Source organism: Antechinus flavipes, chromosome 1 (assembly GCF_016432865.1).
Source record: "Antechinus flavipes isolate AdamAnt ecotype Samford, QLD, Australia chromosome 1, AdamAnt_v2, whole genome shotgun sequence".
Lineage (NCBI taxonomy): Eukaryota > Metazoa > Chordata > Mammalia > Dasyuromorphia > Dasyuridae > Antechinus > Antechinus flavipes.
In genome coordinates, this window is record NC_067398.1 from 192,512,994 (window position 1) to 192,537,719 (window position 24,726).

General features: G+C 33.1%; 1 protein-coding gene across 1 annotated transcript in view; it reads right to left on the minus strand.

The window, feature by feature from the left end:
- The window catches only part of ISOC1 (isochorismatase domain containing 1), a 51,343-nt gene that overhangs the window by 26,116 nt on the left and 501 nt on the right, over positions 1–24,726 (minus strand). The window lies entirely within an intron of this gene.

Consider the following 24,726-nt stretch of genomic DNA (forward strand, 5'->3'; position numbering starts at 1 on the left):
GTGCATACCATAATTCATAACACAATCGAACATATAACATATAGTTCCTAACACAGGGGCTTAAAAGATTATTAGTTTACTGATGGAGACAAAAGGAGTTGATGTTTCTTTTTTTTTAGTTGAGTGTACCAATTTACAAATATTAGCAATCTACTAGGACATAACAATTTAACAAATGCAGAAAAATATATTAAACAAAATTTTTCCTTCCTGACCATAATTCAACAAATTATATTCAACAAAGAGCCTTTAAAGAAAGAATAAAATTTAATTGGAGATTAATTTAAAGAAATAGTGAGTCAAAGATAAATCATGAAAACAATGTAAAATTTCATCTGAGAAAATGACAATAATAAAATGATAAACCAAACAGAACTGAAATAGTCTGCAGGGGAAAGAATTTATGTTATTAAATACTAATTAACAAAAGAGAAAAAGATTAATGAACTGAGCATGCAAATGAGAAAGTTAACAAAGCATTAATTAAAAATCCTCAAATTATCAAGTAGAAATTTTGAAATGGTAAAAAGAGATGAACAAAGTTAGAAGAAAACTATAAACAAATAAATGAATAAAACTACAAGATTTTATGAAACAACACAATTAAACTGTTGTCTAGTCTGATTAAAAAGACAGAAAATAAAACCAAATTGAATAAAAAAATGACAATTTATATCAAAGAAGGTGAAATAAAAGAAACTATTGGGGTAACTAGGTGGCACAGCAGACAAAGTGGCCCTGGAGTCAAGAGGGTGTGAATTCAAATGTGACCTCAGACATTTGACATTTATTAGCTGTGTGACCTTGAGCAAGTCAGGTAAGTCCAACTAGCTCATCAAAGAAATGAAACAAAAAAATAAACTATTAGAAATAGCAAACCATATCCTTATCAAGAAAACCCCAAAGGGAGTTTTAAAGAGTCAGACATGACTAAACTACAATATTAGAAACCTTTTTGTCTAACTATATAACAAAATTGATAGCTTTAATACAATGGATGAATATTTTTTAAAATATAAAATATTCAGAAAATAGGACCAATATTGTTATCAAGATTTTCCCCATATCCCTATCCCTATTGGTCTAGATGGAAGTCAAGACTGAATCTATGCTCTCCTTGACACAGTAATTTACCACACCCTGCACTGCTATACAGATTATACTGACACCAGAAGTCAAGTTACACTGTGTCCTTGTTGCATATTCTTGCTATGTTAGAGATAAGTTAACTATTTTTACTTAATGCTTCACTTTGACTCAACATTAAATTTAAAATAAAAAATTACTGCTGATAAGACTACCACTAAAATTTAGTGTATTTGGTAACTGGAATGAAATGAGAGATCACTGTCATACAAATCATGATTGAATTGGAAGAAGGGACTGAATGAGAATATCAAAAGAATGGCAAGAACCCTTCTAAGATATTTATGGAGAATTCTCTCAGTGATATGAGCCAGATCCTGCTCATATCAAGCTATTACCTCAGAAGATGTTGGGAGAAGTTGCTTGAGAGGATAAAACATGAAGTTCAGAATAACTTTCTTGTTAACCATCCTACAGGAAGTTCTGCTAGGATAATAAGACTGAAAGTGAACTCAACCACCACGTTTAGAAACTAAAGCCAGAGTTTTCCGATCAATGAAAGTTGAGGGGCATCTAATACAAGTTAGCAGCTGTAAAAAGAAGTTTCTCTTGATGAGGATAATAACTAGCAAGCCACAGATAAAAGACTAGATAGAATACACTCTTCACCCCAGGAGCTTCAGTTTTGATGCATCATGCTGAGAGCAGAGAAGTCAGAAGAAAACTATAAACAAATAAATGAATAAAACTACAAGATTTTATGAAACAACACAATTAAACTGTTGTCTAGTCTGATTATAAAGACAGAAAATAAAACCAAATTGAATAAAAAAATGACAATTTATATCAAAGAAGGTGAAATAAAAGAAACTATTGGGGTAACTAGGTGGCACAGCAGACAAAGTGGCCCTGGAGTCAAGAGGGTGTGAATTCAAATGTGACCTCAGACATTTAACATTTATTAGCTGTGTGACCTTGAGCAAGTCAGGTAAGTCCAACTAGCTCATCAAAGAAATGAAACAAAAAAATAAACTATTAGAAATAGCAAACCATATCCTTATCAAGAAAACCCCAAAGGGAGTTTTAAAGAGTCAGACATGACTAAACTACAATATTAGAAACCTTTTTGTCTAACTATATAACAAAATTGATAGCTTTAATACAATGGATGAATATTTTTTAAAATATAAAATATTCAGAAAATAGGACCAATATTGTTATCAAGATTTTCCCCATATCCCTATCCCTATTGGTCTAGATGGAAGTCAAGACTGAATCTATGCTCTCCTTGACACAGTAATTTACCACACCCTGCACTGCTATACAGATTATACTGACACCAGAAGTCAAGTTACACTGTGTCCTTGTTGCATATTCTTGCTATGTTAGAGATAAGTTAACTATTTTTACTTAATGCTTCACTTTGACTCAACATTAAATTTAAAATAAAAAATTACTGCTGATAAGACTACCACTAAAATTTAGTGTATTTGGTAACTGGAATGAAATGAGAGATCACTGTCATACAAATCATGATTGAATTGGAAGAAGGGACTGAATGAGAATATCAAAAGAATGGCAAGAACCCTTCTAAGATATTTATGGAGAATTCTCTCAGTGATATGAGCCAGACCCTGCTCATATCAAGCTATTACCTCAGAAGATGTTGGGAGAAGTTGCTTGAGAGGATAAAACATGAAGTTCAGAATAACTTTCTTGTTAACCATCCTACAGGAAGTTCTGCTAGGATAATAAGACTGAAAGTGAACTCAACCTGTAGGAATGAGGGGAAGAATCATTAAGCCTATTCCTCTGTTGGAAAAATGAACAGAGAATAATAAATCCCTCCTGGAGAAAGCTTTGGGAATGACTGAAAATATAAGACAAACAAGAAAGCAACAAACAGCCAGCTTTTGAGGGTACTAGTAAAACCGTTCAGGGTAATTCAATTCCAGGACAGCAGAGACCATTTAGTTCTGCCCAAGCCTAAGGTCTTTTCTAAAGCCCTCATCCTTTTTGATTCATTTAAGGGAGTCTATAAAAGAGAGGCAATAGAGGGATTATGGGTTCTCAGGAGGCAACATCTGTGCAAATCCTTTCAATAACATCTATATATGTTATATGAGTAAAGTTAAATGAAAATCCTGAGTGTTACCCAAACTATACCATGTAATTAAGATCCAAGAAGATCAAGTAGGAGATGGGGAGGAGAGGATGAAAGATATTTCCTCTCTAGTGAGGGAGATGAAGGAAAGTGTTCAAAACAGATTTGTTTAAACTTTGTTAAAACAATTCCCTTTACAACAACTTTGTGTAGCCTGTGAGGCAGGCAGGTGACACTGGAGTAGTACTGCAAGGAGCTGAGCAAAGTCACTATAACTGGTCTGGATCTCATCATTGTTATAGTCCAGGTAACCCAGGCCCAGGATGAAAGGTATTGACTCAGTATGCTATCCTTTATTTAGGAAGAAGTCCAAAAAAATATTTTTCAATAGTATGTTATTTTTTCAGTTACATGTAAAATCATTTTTTATAATTCTTTGATTTTCAAAATTTTTTTCCTCCCTCTTTCCTCTTCCCAAGGTGGCAAGCCATATGATATAGTATATGCATGTGTAATCATGTAAACATATTTCCACATTAGTCATTTTGTGAAAGAAGAAACAGAAAAAAGAGAAAGCCATGAAAAACAACAACAACAACCAAAAAACAGTGAAAAAACTATGTTTTGATCTGCATTCTTTCTCTGGAGATGGATAAAATTTTTCATCACTAGTCTTTTGGAATTCAGAAGAGCTAATTCAATCATAGGTGATCATTGCACAATGTTGCTGTTACCGTATACAATATTATCTTGATTCTGCTCTCTTCACTCAGTATGAGGTCATATAAGTATTTGTAGATTTTTCTGAAATCTACCTGCTCATCATTTCTTATAGCACACTAGTATTTATATAGCACAACTTATTCAACTATTCCTCAGTTGATGGACATAGCCTCAGTTTCTAATTCTTTGCCACCACTAAGGAACTGATAGAGATATTTTTGTACATGTAAGTTCTTTCCTCTTTTTTAGGATATTTTTGGGATACAGACCTAGTAGTGATATTGCTGGATTGAAGGAAATGCATAATTTGATTGCCCTCTAAAAATAGTTCCAAATTCCTTTCCAAAATGGTTGGATTAGTTCACAACTCTACCAATAACACACTGGCGTTTCAATTTTCCCACATCTTCTCCAATACTTATCATTTTTGTCTTATTAATCAATCTGATGGACATGAAGAGGTACTTGAGAGTTGTTTTAATTTGCATTTCTCCAATTAGGCAAGGACCCACACTTAACACCACATACCAAGATAAGATCAAAATGGGTCCATGACCTAGGCATAAAGAACGAGATTATAAATAAATTAGAGGAACATAGGATAGTTTATCTCTCAGACTTGTGGAGGAGAAAGAAATTTGTGACCAAAGATGAACTAGAGACCATTACCAATCACAAAATAGAAAATTTTGATTATATCAAATTAAAAAGCCTTTGTACAAACAGAACGAATGCAAACAAGATTAGTAGGGAAGTAACTAACTGGGAAAACATCTTTACAATTAAAGGTTCTGATAAAGGCCTCATTTCCAAAATATATAGAGAACTGACTCAAATTTATAAAAAATCAAGCCATTCTCCAATTGATAAATGGTCAAAGGATATGAACAGACAATTTTCAGATGAAGAAATTGAAACTATTACCACTCACATGAAAGAATGTTCCAAATCACTATTGATCAGAGAAATGCAAATTAAGACAACTCTGAGATATCACTACACTCCTGTCAGATTGGCTAAGATGACAGGAAAAAACAATGATGAATGTTGGAGGGGATGCGGGAAAACGGGACATTGATGCATTGTTGGTGGAGTTGTGAACGAATCCAGCCATTCTGGAGAGCAATCTGGAATTATGCCCAAAAAGTTATCAAACTGTGCATACCCTTTGATCCAACAGTGTTTCTATTGGGCTTATACCCCAAAGAGATACTAAAAAAGGGAAGGGGACCTGTATGTGCCAAAATGTTTGTAGCAGCCCTGTTTGTAGTGGCTAGAAACTGGAAAATGAATGGATGCCCATCAATTGGAGAATGGCTGGGTAAATTGTGGTATATGAATGTTATGGAATATTATTGCTCTGTAAGGAATGACCAGCAGGATGAATACAGAGAGGCTTGGAGAGACCTACATGGACTGATGCTAAGTGAGATGAGCAGAACCAGGAGATCATTATACACTTCGACAACGATATTGTATGAGGATGTATTCTGATGGAAGTGGATTTCTCTGACAAAGAGACTTAACTGAGTTTCATTGGAGAAATGATGGACAGAAACAGCTACACCCAAAGAAGGAATACTGGGAAATGAATGTGAACTATTTGCATTTTTGATTTTCTTCCCGAGTTATTTTTACCTTCTGAATCCAATTCTCCCTGTGCAACAAGAGAACTGTTTGGTTCTGCAAATATGTATTGTATCTAGGATATACTGCAACATGTTTAGCATATATAGGACTGCTTGCCATCCTGGGGGCGGGAGGAGGGAAGGTGGGGGAAAAAACGAAACATAAGTGATTGCAAGGGATAATGTCGTGTAGAAATTATCCTGGCATGGATTCTGTCAATGCGAAGTTATTATTAAATAAAAATAAAATTTATTATAAAAAAAAAAAAAATAATTTGCATTTCTCCAATCAATGGTGATTTAGTGCATTTTTTCATATAACTAAAGATAACTTTGATTTCTACACTTAAAAATTGGCTATTCATATCTTTTGTTCATTTATTAATTGGGAAATGACTTGTATTCTTATAAATTTAACTCAGTTCTCTATATATTTTTAAAATGAGGCCTTTACCAGAAACACTTGCTGTAAAAATTTTCCCAGTTTTCTGCTTTCCTTCCAATCTTGTGTTGGTTTTGTTTGTGCAAACCTTTTTAATTTTAATATAATCAAATTTATCATTTTGCATTTCATAATGTGATCTATCTCCTATTTGGTTATAAATTCTTCCCTTTTGCACAAATCTGACAGATAAACTATTCCTTGCTCTCCTAATTTGCTCATGCTATCACTTTTTATGTCTAAATCGTGTACCTATTTTGACCTTATTTTGGTATATGGTGTGAGATCTTGGTCTATGCCTAGTTCCTTCCAGAATATTTTTCAGTTTTCCAGAAATTTTTGTCACATAGTGAGTTATCTCAGAAGCTAGAATCCTTGAGTTTATCAAATAGTCATTTACTACTGCATCTTGTGTACATAATTTATTCCACTGCTCCATAACTCTATTTCTTAGCCAGTACCAACTAGTTTCAATGAATGTCACTTTATAATATAGTTTTATATCTGGTATGTCAAGGTCACATTTCTTTTCACTTTTCATTAGTTTATTCATAGTTCCTAGAAAGAGTGAATAGTTTTATTTTCTCAATGTCTATTCTAATTCCTTCTTTTTATTTTTCTTCTCTTATTGCAAGAGCTAGTAATTCCAGTACAATATTGAATAATAGTGGTGATAAGGAGCATCCTTGTTTCACCTCAATTTCATTGGGAAAGCTTATTATCCCTATTACATATAGTGCTTGCTTATGGTTTTTTTTTCCTTTTCTTATGAGTCAGAAAAGTATCCTTTCCTCCCCCCAATAGCATTTAATTTTTTTCAATTATATGTAGATAGTTTTCAATATTTATTTTTATTAGAGTTTGATTATCATTTTTTTCTCCCTTCTTCTAGTTCCTCCTCCCTCCCCAAAACAGCAAGCAATCTGCTATAGGTTACAGATGTACAATCATACTAAAATCTTATTTTCACATTAGCCATGCTCTGAAAGAAGAATCAGAACAAAAGGAAGAAACTATGAGAAAGAAAAAACTGAAAACAGTATGCTTTGAGCTACATTCAGACTCTATAATAGTTTTTTCTCTAGAAGTGGATAGTATTTTCTATCATGAGTCTTTTGGAATTGTCTTAGATTATTGTATTTCTGAGAAAAGCTAAGTCTATCAAAGTTGATTATTGTTGATGGTTTTAGATAGTCTTTATCATTTTAATGAAAAACTCCATTTATTCCTAATCTTTCTAGTGTTTTATTTTTTTTAAAATAGGAACAGGTGCTTATTTTGTCAAAAATCTTTTCTTCATCTATGAACCAATCATATGATTTTTGTTGATTTGTTATTAATATGGTCAATTAAGCTGATACCTCTGCTAATAATGAACCAACCCTGCATTCCTAGTATAAGCCCCACCTAGTCACTGTGTATCATCTTGGTGACAAATTGTTGTGATCTCGTTGTTAATATTTTATTTAAAATTTTGCATCAATAATCATTAGGGAAATTCATCTATACTTTCCTTTCTCTGTTTTGACTCTTTCTAGTTTAGGTATCAAAACCATATTTGTGTTATAAAAGGCATCTTCCCAAATTTTCTATATAATATTTTAATTAATTATCCTTTAATGTTCAGTAGAATTTACTTGGAAATTCATCTAACCTTGGAGACTTTTTCTTAAGGAATTCATTGATGGCTTGTTTTATTTCTTTTTCTAAAATGGGGTTATTTATGTTTTTGTAAATTCTCATCCATTTCACTTAAATTGTCAGATTTATTGGCATACAGCTGGGCAAAGTAGCTCCTAATTACTGCTTTGATTTCCTTTTCATTGATAATGAATTTACCCTTAACATTTTTTGATACTGGTAATTTAGTTTTCTTCTTTCTTTTTTTAAATCTAATTAACCAAAGGTTTATCTATTTTAACTGTTTTTTTTCCATAAAAACAACTTTTAGATTGCTTATCTTAATAGTTTGCTAACATTTAATTTTATTAATCTCTCATTTGATTGTCATGATTTCCAATTTGGTGTTTTATTGAGGATTTTTAAATTGTTCTTTTTCTAGCTTTTTAAATCACATACCAAATTCATTGATCTCCTATTTCTCTATTTTAATTATGTAAGCATTTAGATATATAAAATTTTTCCCAAGTACTACTTTGACTGCATCCTACAAATTTGGGTATGTTCATTATCACATTTTCTTTGATGAAATTATTGTTTCTATGATTCATTGTTTGACCTACTCATTCTTTAGGGTTAGATTATTTAGCTTCCAATCAATTTTTAATCTATCTTTCAATGGCCTAATTACATGTATTTTTTTTCTTTTTTATTGCATCATGATCTGAAAAAGATGCATTTCCCAATTCTGCCTTTCTGCATTTTAATGTGAGGTTTTCATGTCTTAATACATGGTCAGTTTTTGTTTAGGTGCCATGTTCCACTGAGAAAAATTATACTCATTTCTATCCCTATTCATCTTTCTCCAGAGATCTAACATATCTAACTTTTCTAAAATTTGATTCTATTCATCTTTAACCTTTTTTAAAAATTTTGTGGTTAGATTTAACTAGTTCTGAGAGGGGAAGGTTGAGGTTCCTCATAGCTTTGCCGCCTCCAACTTCTCTAAGAACTTGGATGCTATACCACTTGGTACATATGTGTTTACTACTGATATAACTTCATTGTTTATGGTACCTTTAAGCAAGATATAGTTTCCTTTCTTAACTCTTTTGATTTATTTTTGCTTTTGCTTTATTTGAGATCAGAAATGCTACACATGGTTTTTTTTGTTTGTTTGTTTTTTACTTCAGCTAAAGCATTATATATTTTGGTCCAACTTTTTAGCTTTACTTTGTGTGTCTTTCTGTTTCAAACATATTTATTTTAAATAATGTTATACAGGATTCTGTTTTTTAATCCACTCTGTTATCCCCTTCTGTTTATGGGAAAACTCATCCCATTCACATTCACAGTTATGACTGCTAACTATGTATTTCCCTCCATCATAGTTTTCCTCTTTATAAACCGCCCCACTCCCATCTTTTTGTTTTTCTGTCTCTCTCTCTATTTATCTATTTCTGTCCTTTCACCCTGTCTCTTTTCATCAAGGTTTTGCTTCTGAACACCCCCCTCCTTCAATCTGCCTTCCCTGCTATCATTCCTGTCTCTCCCCGCCTTTTATCCCTTCCCCTCCTACTTTTCTTTACCTAAATGTATGTATGTTATTCCATCTTTGATTGAAATCCAATGTGTGTAAGATTCAGAAATTGCTTACTCCCTATCATCTTTCTCTCTACTGTAACAGGTCTTTCATGCCTCTTTATGAAATATAATTTACCCCATGCTGCCTTTCCTTTTTCTTTCCTCCCAGTACAATTCTGTTTTCACCTTTAAGAAATTATTTTTAGATTATCACATCAACTAATACCCACACCCTCTGCCCAAGTATATTCTTTCTAACTGCTCAATAACAATGCAGCTTTTATGAGTTACAAGTATCATCTTCCTATATATGTTTGTAAACTGTTTAGTCTTATTGGATACCATGTGCTTTTCCCCTCCTGTTTAACTTTGTTTTAAATTAAATATTTAATATTAAATTGATATGACCCAAGAGTAAATTTGGAAGAATGTCTGTTTTACTAACATTTTTATATTGTATATAACTATTATATAGAAAAGTTGAGACTTTGCATATACCAACTCATCTTTTAGGCTGACATCTTTTTTTTTTTTATTATAGCTTTTTATTTACAAGATATATGCATAGGTAATTTTTCAGCATTGACAGTTGCAAATCCTTTTGTTCCAACTTTTTCCCTCCTTCCCCCCATCCCTTCCTCCAGATGGCAGGTTGACTAATACATGTTAAATATGTTAAAGTGTAAATTAAATACAATATATGTATACATGTCCAAACAATATTTTGCTGTACAAAAAGAGTCAGACTTTGAAATAATGTACAATTAACCTGTGAAGGAAATCAAAAATGCAGGCAGACAAAAATAGAGGGATTGGGAATTTTATGTAATGATTCACAGTCATCTCCCAGAGTTCTTTTGCTGGGCGTAGCTGGTTCAGTTCATTATTGCTCTATTGGAACTGATTTGGTTCATCTCATTGTTGAAGATGGCCACGTCCATCAGAATTGATCATCATATATTATTATATATATATTATATAGTATTATAGTTGTTGAAGTATATAATGGTCTTCTGGTCCTACTCATTTCACTCAGCATCAGTTCATGTAAGTCTCTCTAGGCCTTTCTGAAGTCATCCTGCTGGTCATTTCTTACAGAACAATAATATTCCATAGTATTCATATACCACAAATTATTCAGCCATTCTCCAATTGATGGGTATCTACTCAGTTTCCAATTTTTGGCCATTACAAAGAGGGCTGTCAGAAACATTTGGGCACATACAGGTCCCTTTCCCTTCTTTAGTATCTCTTTGGGATATAAGCTCAGTAGTAACACTGCTGAATCAAAGGGTATGCATAGTTTGATAGCTTTTTGAGCATAGTTCCAAATCACTCTCCAGAATGGCTAGATGTATTCACAATTCCACCGACAATGTATCAGTGTCCCAGTTTTCCCACATCCCCTCCAACATTCCACATTATTTTTCCCTGCTGAGTCTTTTTTGTTTTTAATATTTATAAATATTGCGAGTATTTAAGATACACAAAACAAAGATTTTTTTGAATGTAAGAGTTGTAACAGGATAGATACTCATTTTGTTTTTGCATACCACAGAAGATTTTTCTTTGCTATTATAAATAATAATTCTGTTTTGTTTTGATATTTATGCTCCAGGAGAAGAATATATATAGAAAAATAACTTAAAATATTTTGAGATATACCTGTTCGCCTTTTTATATTTCTGCTGAATCTTATATTTGAAGATCAAATTTCCTGTTCAGCTCTGGTCTTTTCATAAGAAAAGTTGAAAGTCCCCTATTTCACCAATTGTTCATCTTTTACTCTGGAAGATTATGCTCAGTTTTGCTGGGTAGTTGATTCTTGATTGTAATTCAAGCTCCTTTGCTTTCCAAAACATCACATTCCAAGTCCTTGGATTCTAACCCTTTGCAATCCTGACAATGGCTCTTTGAAAACTGAATTGTTTTTCTTTCTGATTTTTTTTGAAGTATTTTCTCCTTGACCTGATTATTCTGGAATGTGGCTATAATATTCCTTGGAGTTTTTATTTTGAGGTCTCTTTCAGGAGATAATCAGTGGATTCTTTCAATGACAATTTTACCCTCTGATTCTAGGATATCAGGACAGTTTTCCTTAATAATTTCTTGAAAGATGCTATTCAGACTTGTCATGACCTTCAGATAGTCCAATAATTCTTAATTTATCTCTCTTGGATTTATCTTCCAGGTCAGTTGTTTTTCCAATGAAGAATTTTACATTTTTTTCTATTTCTCTGTTCTTTTTATTTTGCTGGACTGATTTCATTATGGTTAACAGAATCATTAGCATCTATGAGTCTAAATCTAATTTTTAAGAAATTATTTTCTTTAGTTAGCATATGTACCTCTTTTTCTATTTGATTAATCCTTTTTTTTTTTTTAAGGAGTTGCTTTCTTTGGTCAATTTTTGTACTTTCTTTTTCAGGCTGTTGACTCTTTTCCATAATACTTCTGCATAATTCATTTTTTTCTCCAATTTTTCTGACTCTTACAGGATTTTAAAAATCCTTTTTGAGCTCTTTCAAGAGGATATTTTTTCTCCTTTGAGGCTTTGGATATAAATATTTTGACATTATTGTTCTCTTCTGAATTGGTGTTTTTTATACCAGCTTTTTATGGTCAGGGCTTTTTTGGTTTGTTTTTTGCTCATTTTTCAAAGTTTAGCTAGCCTTGCTTTTGGGGTACAGAGGACACTGTCCCAGCTTCTTGCCCTGGGGGTCTGAGGTCTGATCACTGGCTTTTTGTGCTGGGGCCCGTGAGATTGGACACCTATCCCGCCACTAGGGTGGTTCAGCCTTGTCATGCCTATTGTGCCTTAGGTTCTGAGGCTACCATTTTGCCTGCTGTGCTGGGGCTGGAGGCTTCCCAAAAGGCCTGCTGAACCACTGGCCTGCTGAGCCAGCACTGCAGGGCCTGCTGTGGTTAAGAGACTCTCACTTCTTGTCTGGACACCACCTTTGCTGAGCTCTGCAAGTGAGACAGACATCTCCTGAAGTCCTTCTAAGTTCTCTTGGGGGGAAAACTGTTTCAATCTGTCTTTTTTGGATGCTTTCACTATGGGATTTTTTTACAGGCTTGATTTAACATTGTTTCTGAGGGAAAATGACAGGCGCTGGTACACTGTGCAGGTTTCACAGGCATACAACAACAAGGTAGCACAACAGCTTCATAGATCTTCTGTTTGGTGGTCAGTCTAACACTTCTCTTTTCTCTCAGAGACTACCAAAGAGTTAACTCTGGCAAAGTGTGTGTTACCCTCATTATCAATATGTACCTCCCTGGAAATGATACTGCCAAGGTAAGAGAACTCCAAAACTTCTCAATTTATTGTAATAGATGGTTCTACGTATGGATAGTGGTACTGGCTGATAGGTCACTTGCATTTGCTTGGCACAATCTGCAGAGAAACTATTCATATTTTGTTGGAGGCTGCACTGAGTGCACAATAATCTCAAACCAAAAATCCTGCACCAATACTCCCTCCATTTTAGTTTTGGCTTGTAACCTTTACAGGTTCATCATTACCATCATGCATCACATAAGACCTACTGTGAACAAGACCCATTGTGAACTGTGAAGATTTGTTATCACTCACCACATAGAGCAGAATATTGAGCTTTAAGACTTACTTCTTCTAACAGGAATGAACTGGATTGCTAGTTTTTGTCTTTGTCTACATTTTTCTCTTTCTTCTTTTTCTTTATGGTGATTCTTCTGGAAGCTATATATATATATATATATATAATATATATATATATATATATATATATATATATACATACACACACACACACACACACACACACACACACATATATATATATATATATATATATACTTGTCGAATAAATATACTTGTCGAATAAAAGCCCTGGTACCATTTAAATAGTAAAAAGTTCCTTAGAAAATCCTTAGGATCTAGACATATGAGGGTATTATGTGATAGAAACACTATCTACTAAGATTTCTCCTTTTTCTCCAATTGGTGGAGGCTGGGGCAAGGCTCAAGCTGTGCCTCTTATTATGCAGCTTCCTGGTGGCCTATATTTTGACATGGCTTTCTGACACAGTCACTTCGGGATAAAAAGGTCTCACCCAAGTGGGATCAAGGATCCTCTGACTTATTTGGTATCTGATGACTATGCCAGTCACTGTGCCTTACAGAAGTTATCCACTATTGTATCCCTGTTGCAAGTTCTACCTATGTTAGGTCTAAGTAAAGCTCCCACTGTTAACTGTTCAATGACTTAGAAGTACCTCATTTTGTCCCAACTTTAAACCTAAACTAACAGAATGTTGAAATTAGATCTAACCTTAACAACTTAGACTAGCAAAACAAGAAATGTATTGTTTAAATTACTTTATATAAGAAAAAATAATTGAACATTTATTTAAAAATATTAAGTGCTTACAATGTGTCAGATACTGTGCTAAGCAATGTAGATTTTTAAAAGGGGTGGGTAGAGGAAGCAATCTCTTGCTCAAAAAAAATTTTTTTTAATGCAGGGAACAAAATGTAAATAAATAATTAGGTACATAAAAGATAATACATTAAAGGCAAAAGTTATTAAAAAGAAAATAACATTCTCATTAAATTAGAAAGAGGCATGCATTAGGAGCTAGAGGGTAAGGAGGCTGGGAAAGGTCTTCTAAAGATAGGAAAGAAGTGAGCGAAGTTTGTAAGGAAAGCAAGGAAACTAAGAGGCAAAGGGGAAGGGGCAAAGCATTCCAGGTATGAGGGACAGTAACATTAAAGGAACAGCATCAGGAAATAAAGTATCAGAAAATTAAAAACTGAAAGTAAGTATACTTTAGAGAGGGGAGTAAAGTATAAGAAGACCAGAAAGTCAGAAAGGAGACATGTTATAAAGCATTTTAAAAATCAAAAATTTTATCCTGGGGTTAGTAAGCATCCATGGCGCTCACCAAGCAGAAAGAAAACAAGTTATACCTACTCTTTGGGGTTTGGGGGAGAAAATGTCCTTTTCATTTTATTAAAGGATGAATTTAATTATCAAGAGATTTGAGGCAGAGTAGAGCCAAAATGGCAAAATAAAGCAAATTTCTCTCCAAATAATGTCAAAATAATGCCTCAAAACAAATTCTGGAATGGTAAAAGCAACAAAAAGACAACTTTTTTCACTCATGTTGTCCTTTCATCCAAGAAATATTTATACAGCCTTTTTAAACTTATCTTTAACTGGCAATCCTTGTAGGAAATCTTAAATTTTGGTATCTAATTTCAGAAAGAGGAAGCTGAATTTTAGCACAAAATAAAAAATACTACTTCTCTCAAAAGACAGAAGAGATCCAAGCTTTTTATGTAGAAAACAGAATTTGGTTATAGGATAAAACCAAATATGAATACATTTGAATATTGAATATGAATATAAATAGAATTCCTCAGTAATATGTAGGAATGCTGATCATTTATGTGGGTTTTTTATATCCTGCAACTATAAATAGATCTATAAAATAGGTATACACATCAAACATTTGCTGATAATGAATCATAATTTCACGACCCTCCCATTCAACTCCATGACCCTACAGTTTAAAAAGTTTTGCCATAATTTTGCCAAATTCATTCAATGAGTTACAAGAGGAAACAGAGAGTAAAACAATAAAATTGCAGGACATAAATTATCTACTCTCAGAATTAGATAAATCTAATAATAAAAGAAACAAGAAAGAAGTTAAGGAGATAAATAGAATTTTAGGAAAGTTATATATGACAGATACGTCTAGAAAACTCTTAATGGAAATAGAAAAGAATACACTTTTTATCAACTACACAAAAAGTAACTGAATGTTAGGGCATCAAATTCTCATAATTAAATATCCAAAGCAGAAATATTAAATGCATCTTTTTCAGATTATAATGCAACAAAAATTATTTTCAACTAAGAGCTACAAGATATAGATTAATTGGAAGCTAAATAATCTAACCCTAAAGAATGAAGCATCAAAGAACAAGTAATAGAAATAATAAACAAATTTCGTTAAAGACAATAACAACAATTAGATGATAACCAAAACTTACAGGATACAGCCAAAGCAGTAATTAGGGGAAAATTTATATCACTAAATGCTTACATCAATAAAACAGAGAAAGAGCAAGGCCATTTGACCTGTTTTTTATTATCACAGACATATCTTTGTTAATAAATGATATCTTGTTTAAAGAATTGCCTCCATTTACATTTTTGATTAATTTCATTCATAACACAGCAAAGTTCAGTGGGAAGAGATAGAGAAATCCCCTTTAAAATAACTATAAATAACATAAGGCACTTAAAAGCCTATTGGGCAAATGTTTGTAGCAGCCCTATTTGTAGTGGCTAGAAACTGGAAAATGAATGGATGCCCATCAATTGGAGAATGGCTGGATAAATTGTGGTATATGAATGTTATGGAATATTATTGTTCTGTAAGAAATGACCAGCAGGATGAATACAGAGAGGACTGGCGAGACTTACATGAACTGATGCTAAGTGAAATGAGTAGAACCAGGAGATCATTATACACTTCGACAACGATATTGTATGAGGACATATTTTGATGGAAGTGGATTTCTTTGACAAAGAGACCTAACTAAGTTTCAATTGATAAATGACGGACATAAGCAGCTACACCCAAAGAACGAACACTGGGAAACAAATGTGAACTATCTGCATTTTAGTTTTTCTTCCCGGGTTATTTATACCTTCTGAATCCAATTCTCCCTATGCAACAAGAGAACTGTTCGTTCTGCAAACATATATTGTATCTAGGATATACTGCAACATATCCAACATATAAAGGACTGCTTGCCATCTAGGGGAGGGGGTGGAGGGGGGGGGGAAATCGGAAAAGAAACGAGTGCAAGGAATAATGTTGTCATTATAAAGTAATCATTAAATAAAAAAAAAAAAAAGAAAAAAAAAGCCTATTGGGCCAAGATAAACTCAAAAACTATATGAACACAATTATAAAATATTTTTCACCAAAATAAAGTCAGATTTAAACAAAAGAGGAAAAATGTCAATTGTTCATGGGTAAGCCAAGCTAATATAATAAAAATGATAATTCTACCTAAATTAATTTATATAAGCAATCAGTGCCATACCAATCAAACTACCAAAAATTATTTTATAGAGCTAGAAAAAATAATAAAAATCATATGTTAGAACAAAAGGTGGAAAATATTAAGGGAATCAACTGGGGGGAGAGAAATCATGAAAGTTGATGGCTTAGCTAGTTATAACAGATCTTAAATTGTATTACAAAGAAGTAATCATCAAAACAATCCTGTACAGGGGCAGCTGGATGCTGCAGTGGATAGACTACCAGCTCTGAAGTCAGGAGGAACTTAATTCAAATCTGGCCTCAGACATTTAATACTTCCTAGCTGTGTGACCCTGGGCAAGTCACTTAACTCCAAGTGCTTTAGCCAAAAAAAAAAAAAAAAAATCTTGTACAAGGATATAGCATATAGTAGTAAATTACTACAGTAATCTAATATTAGAGAAACCTAAAGATCCAAGTTTTAGGGACACAAAATCTTAATTTGACAAAAACTGCTGGGAAAACTGGAAAGCAGTTTGACAGACACTATATACTTACCACATACTGAGATAAGATCAAAATAAATACGTGATTTAGACAGCAAGAGTGATACCATAAGCAAAATAGGGGAGCATGGACAAATTACCTATAAGATGTATGAAGAAGGGAAAAGGAGAGAAATCATTACAAGATATAAAATGGATAGTTTTGATTACATTAAATTTAAAAGGACTTGTGCAAACAAAATTAATGTAGCCAAAATTAGAAGGAAATCAGAAAATTGGGGGGAAATTCATTTCTCAAATATATAGAGAAATAAGTAAAATTTATAAGAAAGCAGTCATTTCCCAATTGATAAATGATCAAAGGTTAAGAACAGGCAGTTTTCATTTTCATATGAAGAAATACAATCATATTTTAAAAAAGCTCTAAATCACTATTAATTAAAGAAATGCACAATAAAACTGCTCTGAGATACTATCTCTCACACTTATCAGATTGAAATATGAAAAAAAAAAGGAAATTATAAATGCTAAAGGGGATGTGGGAAATTGGGACACAATGCACTGTTGATAGAACTGTGAAATGATCCAACCATTCTGAAGAGCAATTTGGAATTGTATTCAAAGGGCTATAAAACAGCATTATCCTTTGACACAAAAATAGCACTATTAAGTCTACTCCAAAGATCTATTTGTAAAAAAAAAAAAAAAAAAAAAAAAAAAAATGTAGCAGTTCTTTTTGTAGTGGCAAAAAATTGGAAATTGAGAGGATGCCCACTGGAGAATGCTGAACAAATTGTGGTATATGATTTTGATGGAATACTATGATGTGATAAGAAATCATGAGCAGGATGCTCTCTAAAAAGAAAAAAAACCTTGGAAAACTTACATGAAATGATACAAAATGAAGTGAGCAGAACCCAAAGAACATTGTACATAGTAATAATATAGGATGATCAATTGTAAATGAGTTTAGGCAATTCTCAGTAATACCATAAATGAATTCCAAAAGCTCATAATAAAAAATACTATCCACCTCCAAAGAAAAAAGTGATAGAATTTGAAAGCATCTGAAAACATATTTGAAAAAATTTTGTTTGTTTTTCTTGTTTTTTTTCTTTTACAACATGACTAATATGAAAATTTTTTCATGACTGCACATGTATGATCTATACCAAATTGCTTGCTTTCTCAAGTGGGGTAAAGGGAAGGAGAGGGAGAAAGAATTTGTAACTAATTTTTTTAAAAGAATATGAACATTTTTAAATAAAATATTTATTTTTTAAAAAGAGAGTCTAAGTAAGTAGACTAAACTGGCAGCTATTGAAGTGATCTAAAAGGGAGCTGAGGAGGCTGTGAATTATTACCTAGTTGCTATGTGAGTGAGGAGAATATGAGATGTGAAAGTAGAAACATCAAGACTGAAAATAAAAAACAATAAGGCCAGACATGTCAGTATTTTTTTTAGTTCAGGTACAATGTCAGAAAATGACATTATGAAATGAAGAATTCATGGTCATTGAAAAGTTTAAAAATATATTTATTTAGTTCTAACATGGAAAGAGTATTCAAAGATACAGGAACAGTAGTTTTGTCTCCTGTTAAAGAAAAACTATCCCACCCAATATTGTGAGAGAGAAGAGAAAGAAGAGAAAATTGGTAGATATTTATTTTATCACAATGTGAGAGGAAGAAGTCAGGAATGATACCCAGATTATGGGCCTGGATAATTGGGAAGACAGTGGCACTCTAGAGAATAGTATGGAAGTTCAGAAGAATTTGTGGAGAAAAATAATGAGTTCTATTTTGGAAATGTTGAATTTAAGATTGCCTATGTGACAACTAATTTTAAGATGTCAAAGGAAGCAGCCAGAGATGTAAATGTAACTCAGTGGAAACAGCAGGGCTGGATATACAGATCAAAGTATTATCTTATAGAGATTTTAATCTATCGGAGCGGAGACAACTCCATAAGTTAGTAAAGAGGGAGAAGAGAAGCCTTGGGAGATTTCCATAGTTAGAGGACGTGATATATATGAAGAAATAGCAAAGGAAACTGAGAAAGTAACTGAGATAGAAGGGGCATCAGATGAACTTAGTGTCAATAAAGCCAAGAGAAAAGAATATTCAGTAGGAAAAGGTGATCTCTGATGATATTAAATGATGAAGACATATCAAAAAGATAGCAATGAGTGGGAAGATCTAGAACCAGATGAATTTGCAAATAGGTTCTATCAACATTCAAAGAAGAATTAATTCCAATATTAAACATGTTATTTGCAAAAATAAGGAAAGGGATCTTCCTTGTTATAGGTATAGACCAAAAGTCAGCACCTATTAGTTCAGGTTCAACACTGAAATGAAATGGGACCCTTTTGAGTTACTGAATATTTAATTTAAGAAAAATTTTCTCTTTTCTTAAATTAAATTATCAAAATTGTGTGTTTTGTCATAAATAAAAGCCAATGACTCTCTAGTATGATATAAGGCATACTTATTATATCTAAGTATAGTATTATACTATTATATTAGACTAAGCATTAGGAGAGTTGTTTTCAAATCTAAATTTTACCACTAAGTACATGTGATCTTGATCAAGTTATTTCACCTCCCTTAACCTTGTTTTCCTGATCTGTTAAAATAAGCAACTATCCAAAGTTCTTTCTAGAACAAAAACTTCTATGATTCTATTTCTAGAAAAAAAAGAATAGGAAAACATGGTCTTTGTAATATAAATACTTTTATTCTAGGAAAGCTAAAGAATATTAGTACTGAAGGAGTGTTCAAATTCATGAAATTCAACTACCTTCATTTTATATTTGAAATTAAAGTCCAACTGGCTTTACCAAGATCACACAAGTCAACACAGTAGAGATTATAACATAGGCCTTCTAATTCCTAGTTTTGTTGTGTAGTTCTTGGTTAATGTTGTACTGCAAGGCCTCAAAACAAGGGTTCTCAGAAGCTCAACTAGAGATTCCTGGCTAATATAGCTGCCAGAATCAAAAACCAGATTGCTCATCTGCCACATATTTACTCGTATATAGCCCTTTAGTTTGCAACAAACCAAAAAAAGTCAAAAAGTTAATTTAGAAATTACAGACTAAAAATCCAGAACTAAATAAGAGGTTATCTAGAAGCCTGAGGGCAAAAAAGGAAAGGGAGTTGCTAGTTCTCAGCTAGCAATTACAGGATAATCTCAAAGTAGAACCAGAGATTGGCTAGAAATGTAGACTGCAAAGCTCTGTATCTGAAAGAAGCAAGAACCAACTATCCAGAAAAAGTCCAAAGATGGTCAGGAAGTCCTATGTTAGGGACTTGGAACTATCAGAGAATAGCAAATGGGGCAATCAATCAATACAATGCTAAAATATTCAGAGACCAACCCAAGCAAGCAGTGTCCTGAGATGCTACAGAGAGACAGAAGTACTCTCTAATCCTCAAAATTCTGGCTGGAGGCGGAGCTGGATTTAACATAAGAACCCTGGTGACTCCGGGCAAAACCAAGCAAGACTGACCGCCCTTCCTAAAAGCACACCCAAAACACCAATTCAGATAGCTGGGAAGATGAATAAATCTGAAAAACTGCCACCAGCATAAAAAAAAATTACTGCAAATTTAGAGATTCCCCCCAAAAAGGAGAGAATAGTTCTTTTATAAAAATGCAAGCAGAGATTCTAAGGGGGAAAAAATGGACTTTCCAAAAAACCAATATGAATACCTAGAAGAAAAGAAGAAAAGAATTTTTAAAAATAAGAGGTCTAGAAAAAAAGAATAGGAAAACATGGTCTTTGTAATATAAATACTTTTATTCTAGGAAAGCTAAAGAATATTAGTACTGAAGGAGTGTTCAAATTCATGAAATTCAACTACCTTCATTTTATATTTGAAATTAAAGTCCAACTGGCTTTACCAAGATCACACAAGTCAACACAGTAGAGATTATAACATAGGCCTTCTAATTCCTAGTTTTGTTGTGTAGTTCTTGGTTAATGTTGTACTGCAAGGCCTCAAAACAAGGGTTCTCAGAAGCTCAACTAGAGATTCCTGGCTAATATAGCTGCCAGAATCAAAAACCAGATTGCTCATCTGCCACATATTTACTCGTATATAGCCCTTTAGTTTGCAACAAACCAAAAAAAGTCAAAAAGTTAATTTAGAAATTACAGACTAAAAATCCAGAACTAAATAAGAGGTTATCTAGAAGCCTGAGGGCAAAAAAGGAAAGGGAGTTGCTAGTTCTCAGCTAGCAATTACAGGATAATCTCAAAGTAGAACCAGAGATTGGCTAGAAATGTAGACTGCAAAGCTCTGTATCTGAAAGAAGCAAGAACCAACTATCCAGAAAAAGTCCAAAGATGGTCAGGAAGTCCTATGTTAGGGACTTGGAACTATCAGAGAATAGCAAATGGGGCAATCAATCAATACAATGCTAATATATTCAGAGACCAACCCAAGCAAGTAGTGTCCTGAGATGCTACAGAGAGACAGAAGATCCAGTACTCTAATCCTCAAAGTTCTGGCTGGAGGCGGAGCTGGATTTAACATAAGAACCCTGGTGACTCCGGGCAAAACCAAGCAAGACTGACCGTCCTTCCTAAAAGCACACCCAAAACACCAATTCAGGAAGCTGGTAAAATGAATAAATCTGAAAAACTGCCACCAGCATAAAAAAAAATTACTGCAAATTTAGAGATTCCCCCCAAAAAGGAGAGAATAGTTCTTTTATAAAAATGCAAGCAGAGATTCTAAGGGGGAAAAATGGACTTTCCAAAAAACCAATATGAATACCTAGAAGAAAAGAAGAAAAGAATTTTTAAAAATAAGAGGTCTAGAAAAAAAGAATTGAAAGGAAAATTAAGAATTTTTAAGATAAAGTGGTAAACCTTATTCTACAAATAGACTTTCTGGAAAACAGAATAAATAAACCAAATAAAAATCAATGACTCCATCAGACAATAAGAAAACTGATAAAAATAAAATCTGTGCTTTCTATTTCAAAAACTGCCAAATGAAAAGTGCTCCTACCTATCAGAACCTGAGAGCAAAGTAAAGACAAAAAGAATCTATCAATAGTCTCCTGAAAGAAGCTCCAAAAGGAAAAGTCCTAGGATATCATGATATCCTATATAATATCCATGATATCATGGTCAAAATCCAAAGCTCATAAATTAAAAAAAAAATACTGGTGGGTAGAGCTGTGAATTAGCACAACCATCTGGAAAGCAATTTAAAATAACTAAAATGCTGGTAAATTTTCACCCAGAAGAAAGTTTCCAAATACATCAAAATATTTATAAAAAACCTATGTGTGTTTGTGTGTGTGAGAAAGACAGACATAGAAAAAGAGAGAAAGAGGGAGGTGGGGAGAGGGAAAGTGTGTGTGTGGGGGGGGGGGAGAGAATGCAAAGAACTGAAAACAAAACAGATATCCATCAAGTGGGTGATGGTTACACAAAATGTGGTGCATGAATGAAATAGAAATAGGTTGTCCTTTGTGCTAGAAAAGGCTCAAAATGACATCACTATGTTCAGGTCAAGGTACAGTGTGTCCAACTGTGGCTGATCAGGCCAATAAGAGCTCAGAAGGCTCTACTGCAGATCTGGGACAAATAGTCCATTTGGATTGGAGCTATCTCTAAATTTGTTCATCTCATTTCTGTAAAAAAAATATATTTCTGTGCTATAAAGAATAATGAATATTTATGAATACAATGAAGCATGGAAAGTTTTACAGGAACTAATGAAGGGTGAAGTAAACAGAGTGAAGAAATACATAAAATATAAAATTCAAAAAAGTGAAAAGAACAACCACAAAACAATCAAAAGAAAATGTTGCAAAATAACAAAGAATAAGTTTGCCTCCAAAGAAAACATGTAAGACATCCCCTTCTCTGTAGAGGTTAAAGGTCCATTGGGTGTGGTACATTGAACGTATTTTCAAATATTTTTGTGCATTGATTAGTTTTATAGATTTTTTCTCTTTAAAATAGTATTTGTGATATGGATTGACTTTCTAGACATGGGAGTGAGAAAAGAAACTGGGGGAAATTGGTGATATTTAAAAATAAAACAAGACACAAATGAAAATTTGTTTTAGAAGGAAGAGAAGAAAATAGCAAAAAACCCGGAATATGGGATAATATCTTAGATAATCTCTTAAAACAATTGGAAAATGCTGAATAAATGTGGTATGTGAATATAATGGAATATTCCTGGGTCTAACCAAAGAGATGATCTTACAGATGATCATGAATAATATATAGTTAAAATAAACTATCAGGATTAAGAAATGCATATTAAAGTACTTAACAAAAAGAAAACCTATAAACCCAAAATATTTCTAGTGGAATATAAGTTTCTTGAGGTAGGAAATTATCCCTTTTTTTATCTTTGCACTCCAGCACTACCTCCCAGAATTGTGCTTTTAAAAAATTGTTATTGAAAAGGAAAGGAATTTTGTGTATCTCAGCAATTTTTAATTGCTAAGAACACAACTAAAGGGGAAAAAAAAGGTACGTTTTAATAGTGTTCATTTAGTGTTAGCCCAAGAAAAAAATGTAACTTTTAAAAATGTCTGTGAAATTTATTTTAAAGCAAAATAAGTTTCCAGTGACTGTTTCCTATACGCAGAACATAATCCAAAAATCACAGGTGATTCTATAAGGGATCTTCCCAATAAGGTTTAATTAAAATATAAAGGAAATATCAAGGGGCCATGTATATTATTTCAAAAATTTCAGTTGAAAATATTTCTTGACTATTGATACTTGTAAAATGACGCTGGTCATTTCATTTTCATAATTTCATAATCAATTTCACACTCAAAAGTTAACAAATTGATAACATGAATAAATACAAATTTATTTGTGCTCTTTATTTCCCATTCCCCAATCCTCATCCAACCCTGAATGGCTATTTTGTTTTTTTCAAGAGTATTGAATACTATTTGAATGACCATTTATTAGCTGTACATTTTCCAGCATTCACTTTCTCAGAAATAACCTCTCAAGCAGAGTTGCATTAACTATAAAGCTGTTTTGACATAAAGATGGGGATATTTGTTTCAGGGCATCATTCCAAGGTTGCCTAAGAGACTTTCAATATTTCTATCTCAAAGATCCTGAGAAAAACTTGATAAGCCCTAAAGCTCTCAAATTAAGGGAACATTATTTGATTTAGGAAACCACATGTGAACTTTTTGGTGAGGATCCTCAAGTGATTACAGACAGGAGGAAATAACGACAGGTAAGAAAGGTCACAGAAAGCAGTTAAAGAATTGCTGCTTATTGTAATCGGCAGAGGGTAGGGAGCTCTAACAGACTCCAAGATCTGAATTCCATATTTGGTTCATTTTCAACCTGAATGGCTAATTTCTATTAATTATACAAAAAAAGAAAATAAAAGGCAAAAATATAAAGCTTAAGATTGATATAGTTTTTGGATATGATAAGATCCGTAGGTTATTCCAAGCTTTCCATTTCCCCCATCTTCCACTGCTACCAATAAGCAGGGCTTCAAAATAAAGTAATGACTAATGAATAATACCAGGAAGCAAATTATACTTAACATCCCTTTTCCAAAAGTCTTAAACCTTTCCTTCCCAATTAAAAAAAAAAAATCTATCTCACAGGGCTTTTGAAAAACGTGATTAACAATATAGAATAACCAAAGGAAAAGGGGGCAATAGTTAATTTTCACATAAAAACTTGGAGTATTAAGTTTAGAGATTTGCAGGAAAATTTTTAAAAAACAGAGAACTGTACCGTCCCTTCGGAAAGCACTGCTGTACCACCTCTAACCTACATGGGTGGGAGTGTTTACATGTCTACTTGGAAACATGACGAAATGACTTTACAATTGCAACACAAACATGTGCACGCACGCTCACATACATTCTGAAGTAGCAGAAGTGTAAGGACATGAAGCACCAAAGTCCTGGCACACGTTCTGCGGGCAAGGGTTAGTTATCAGCTATGGTTGCAC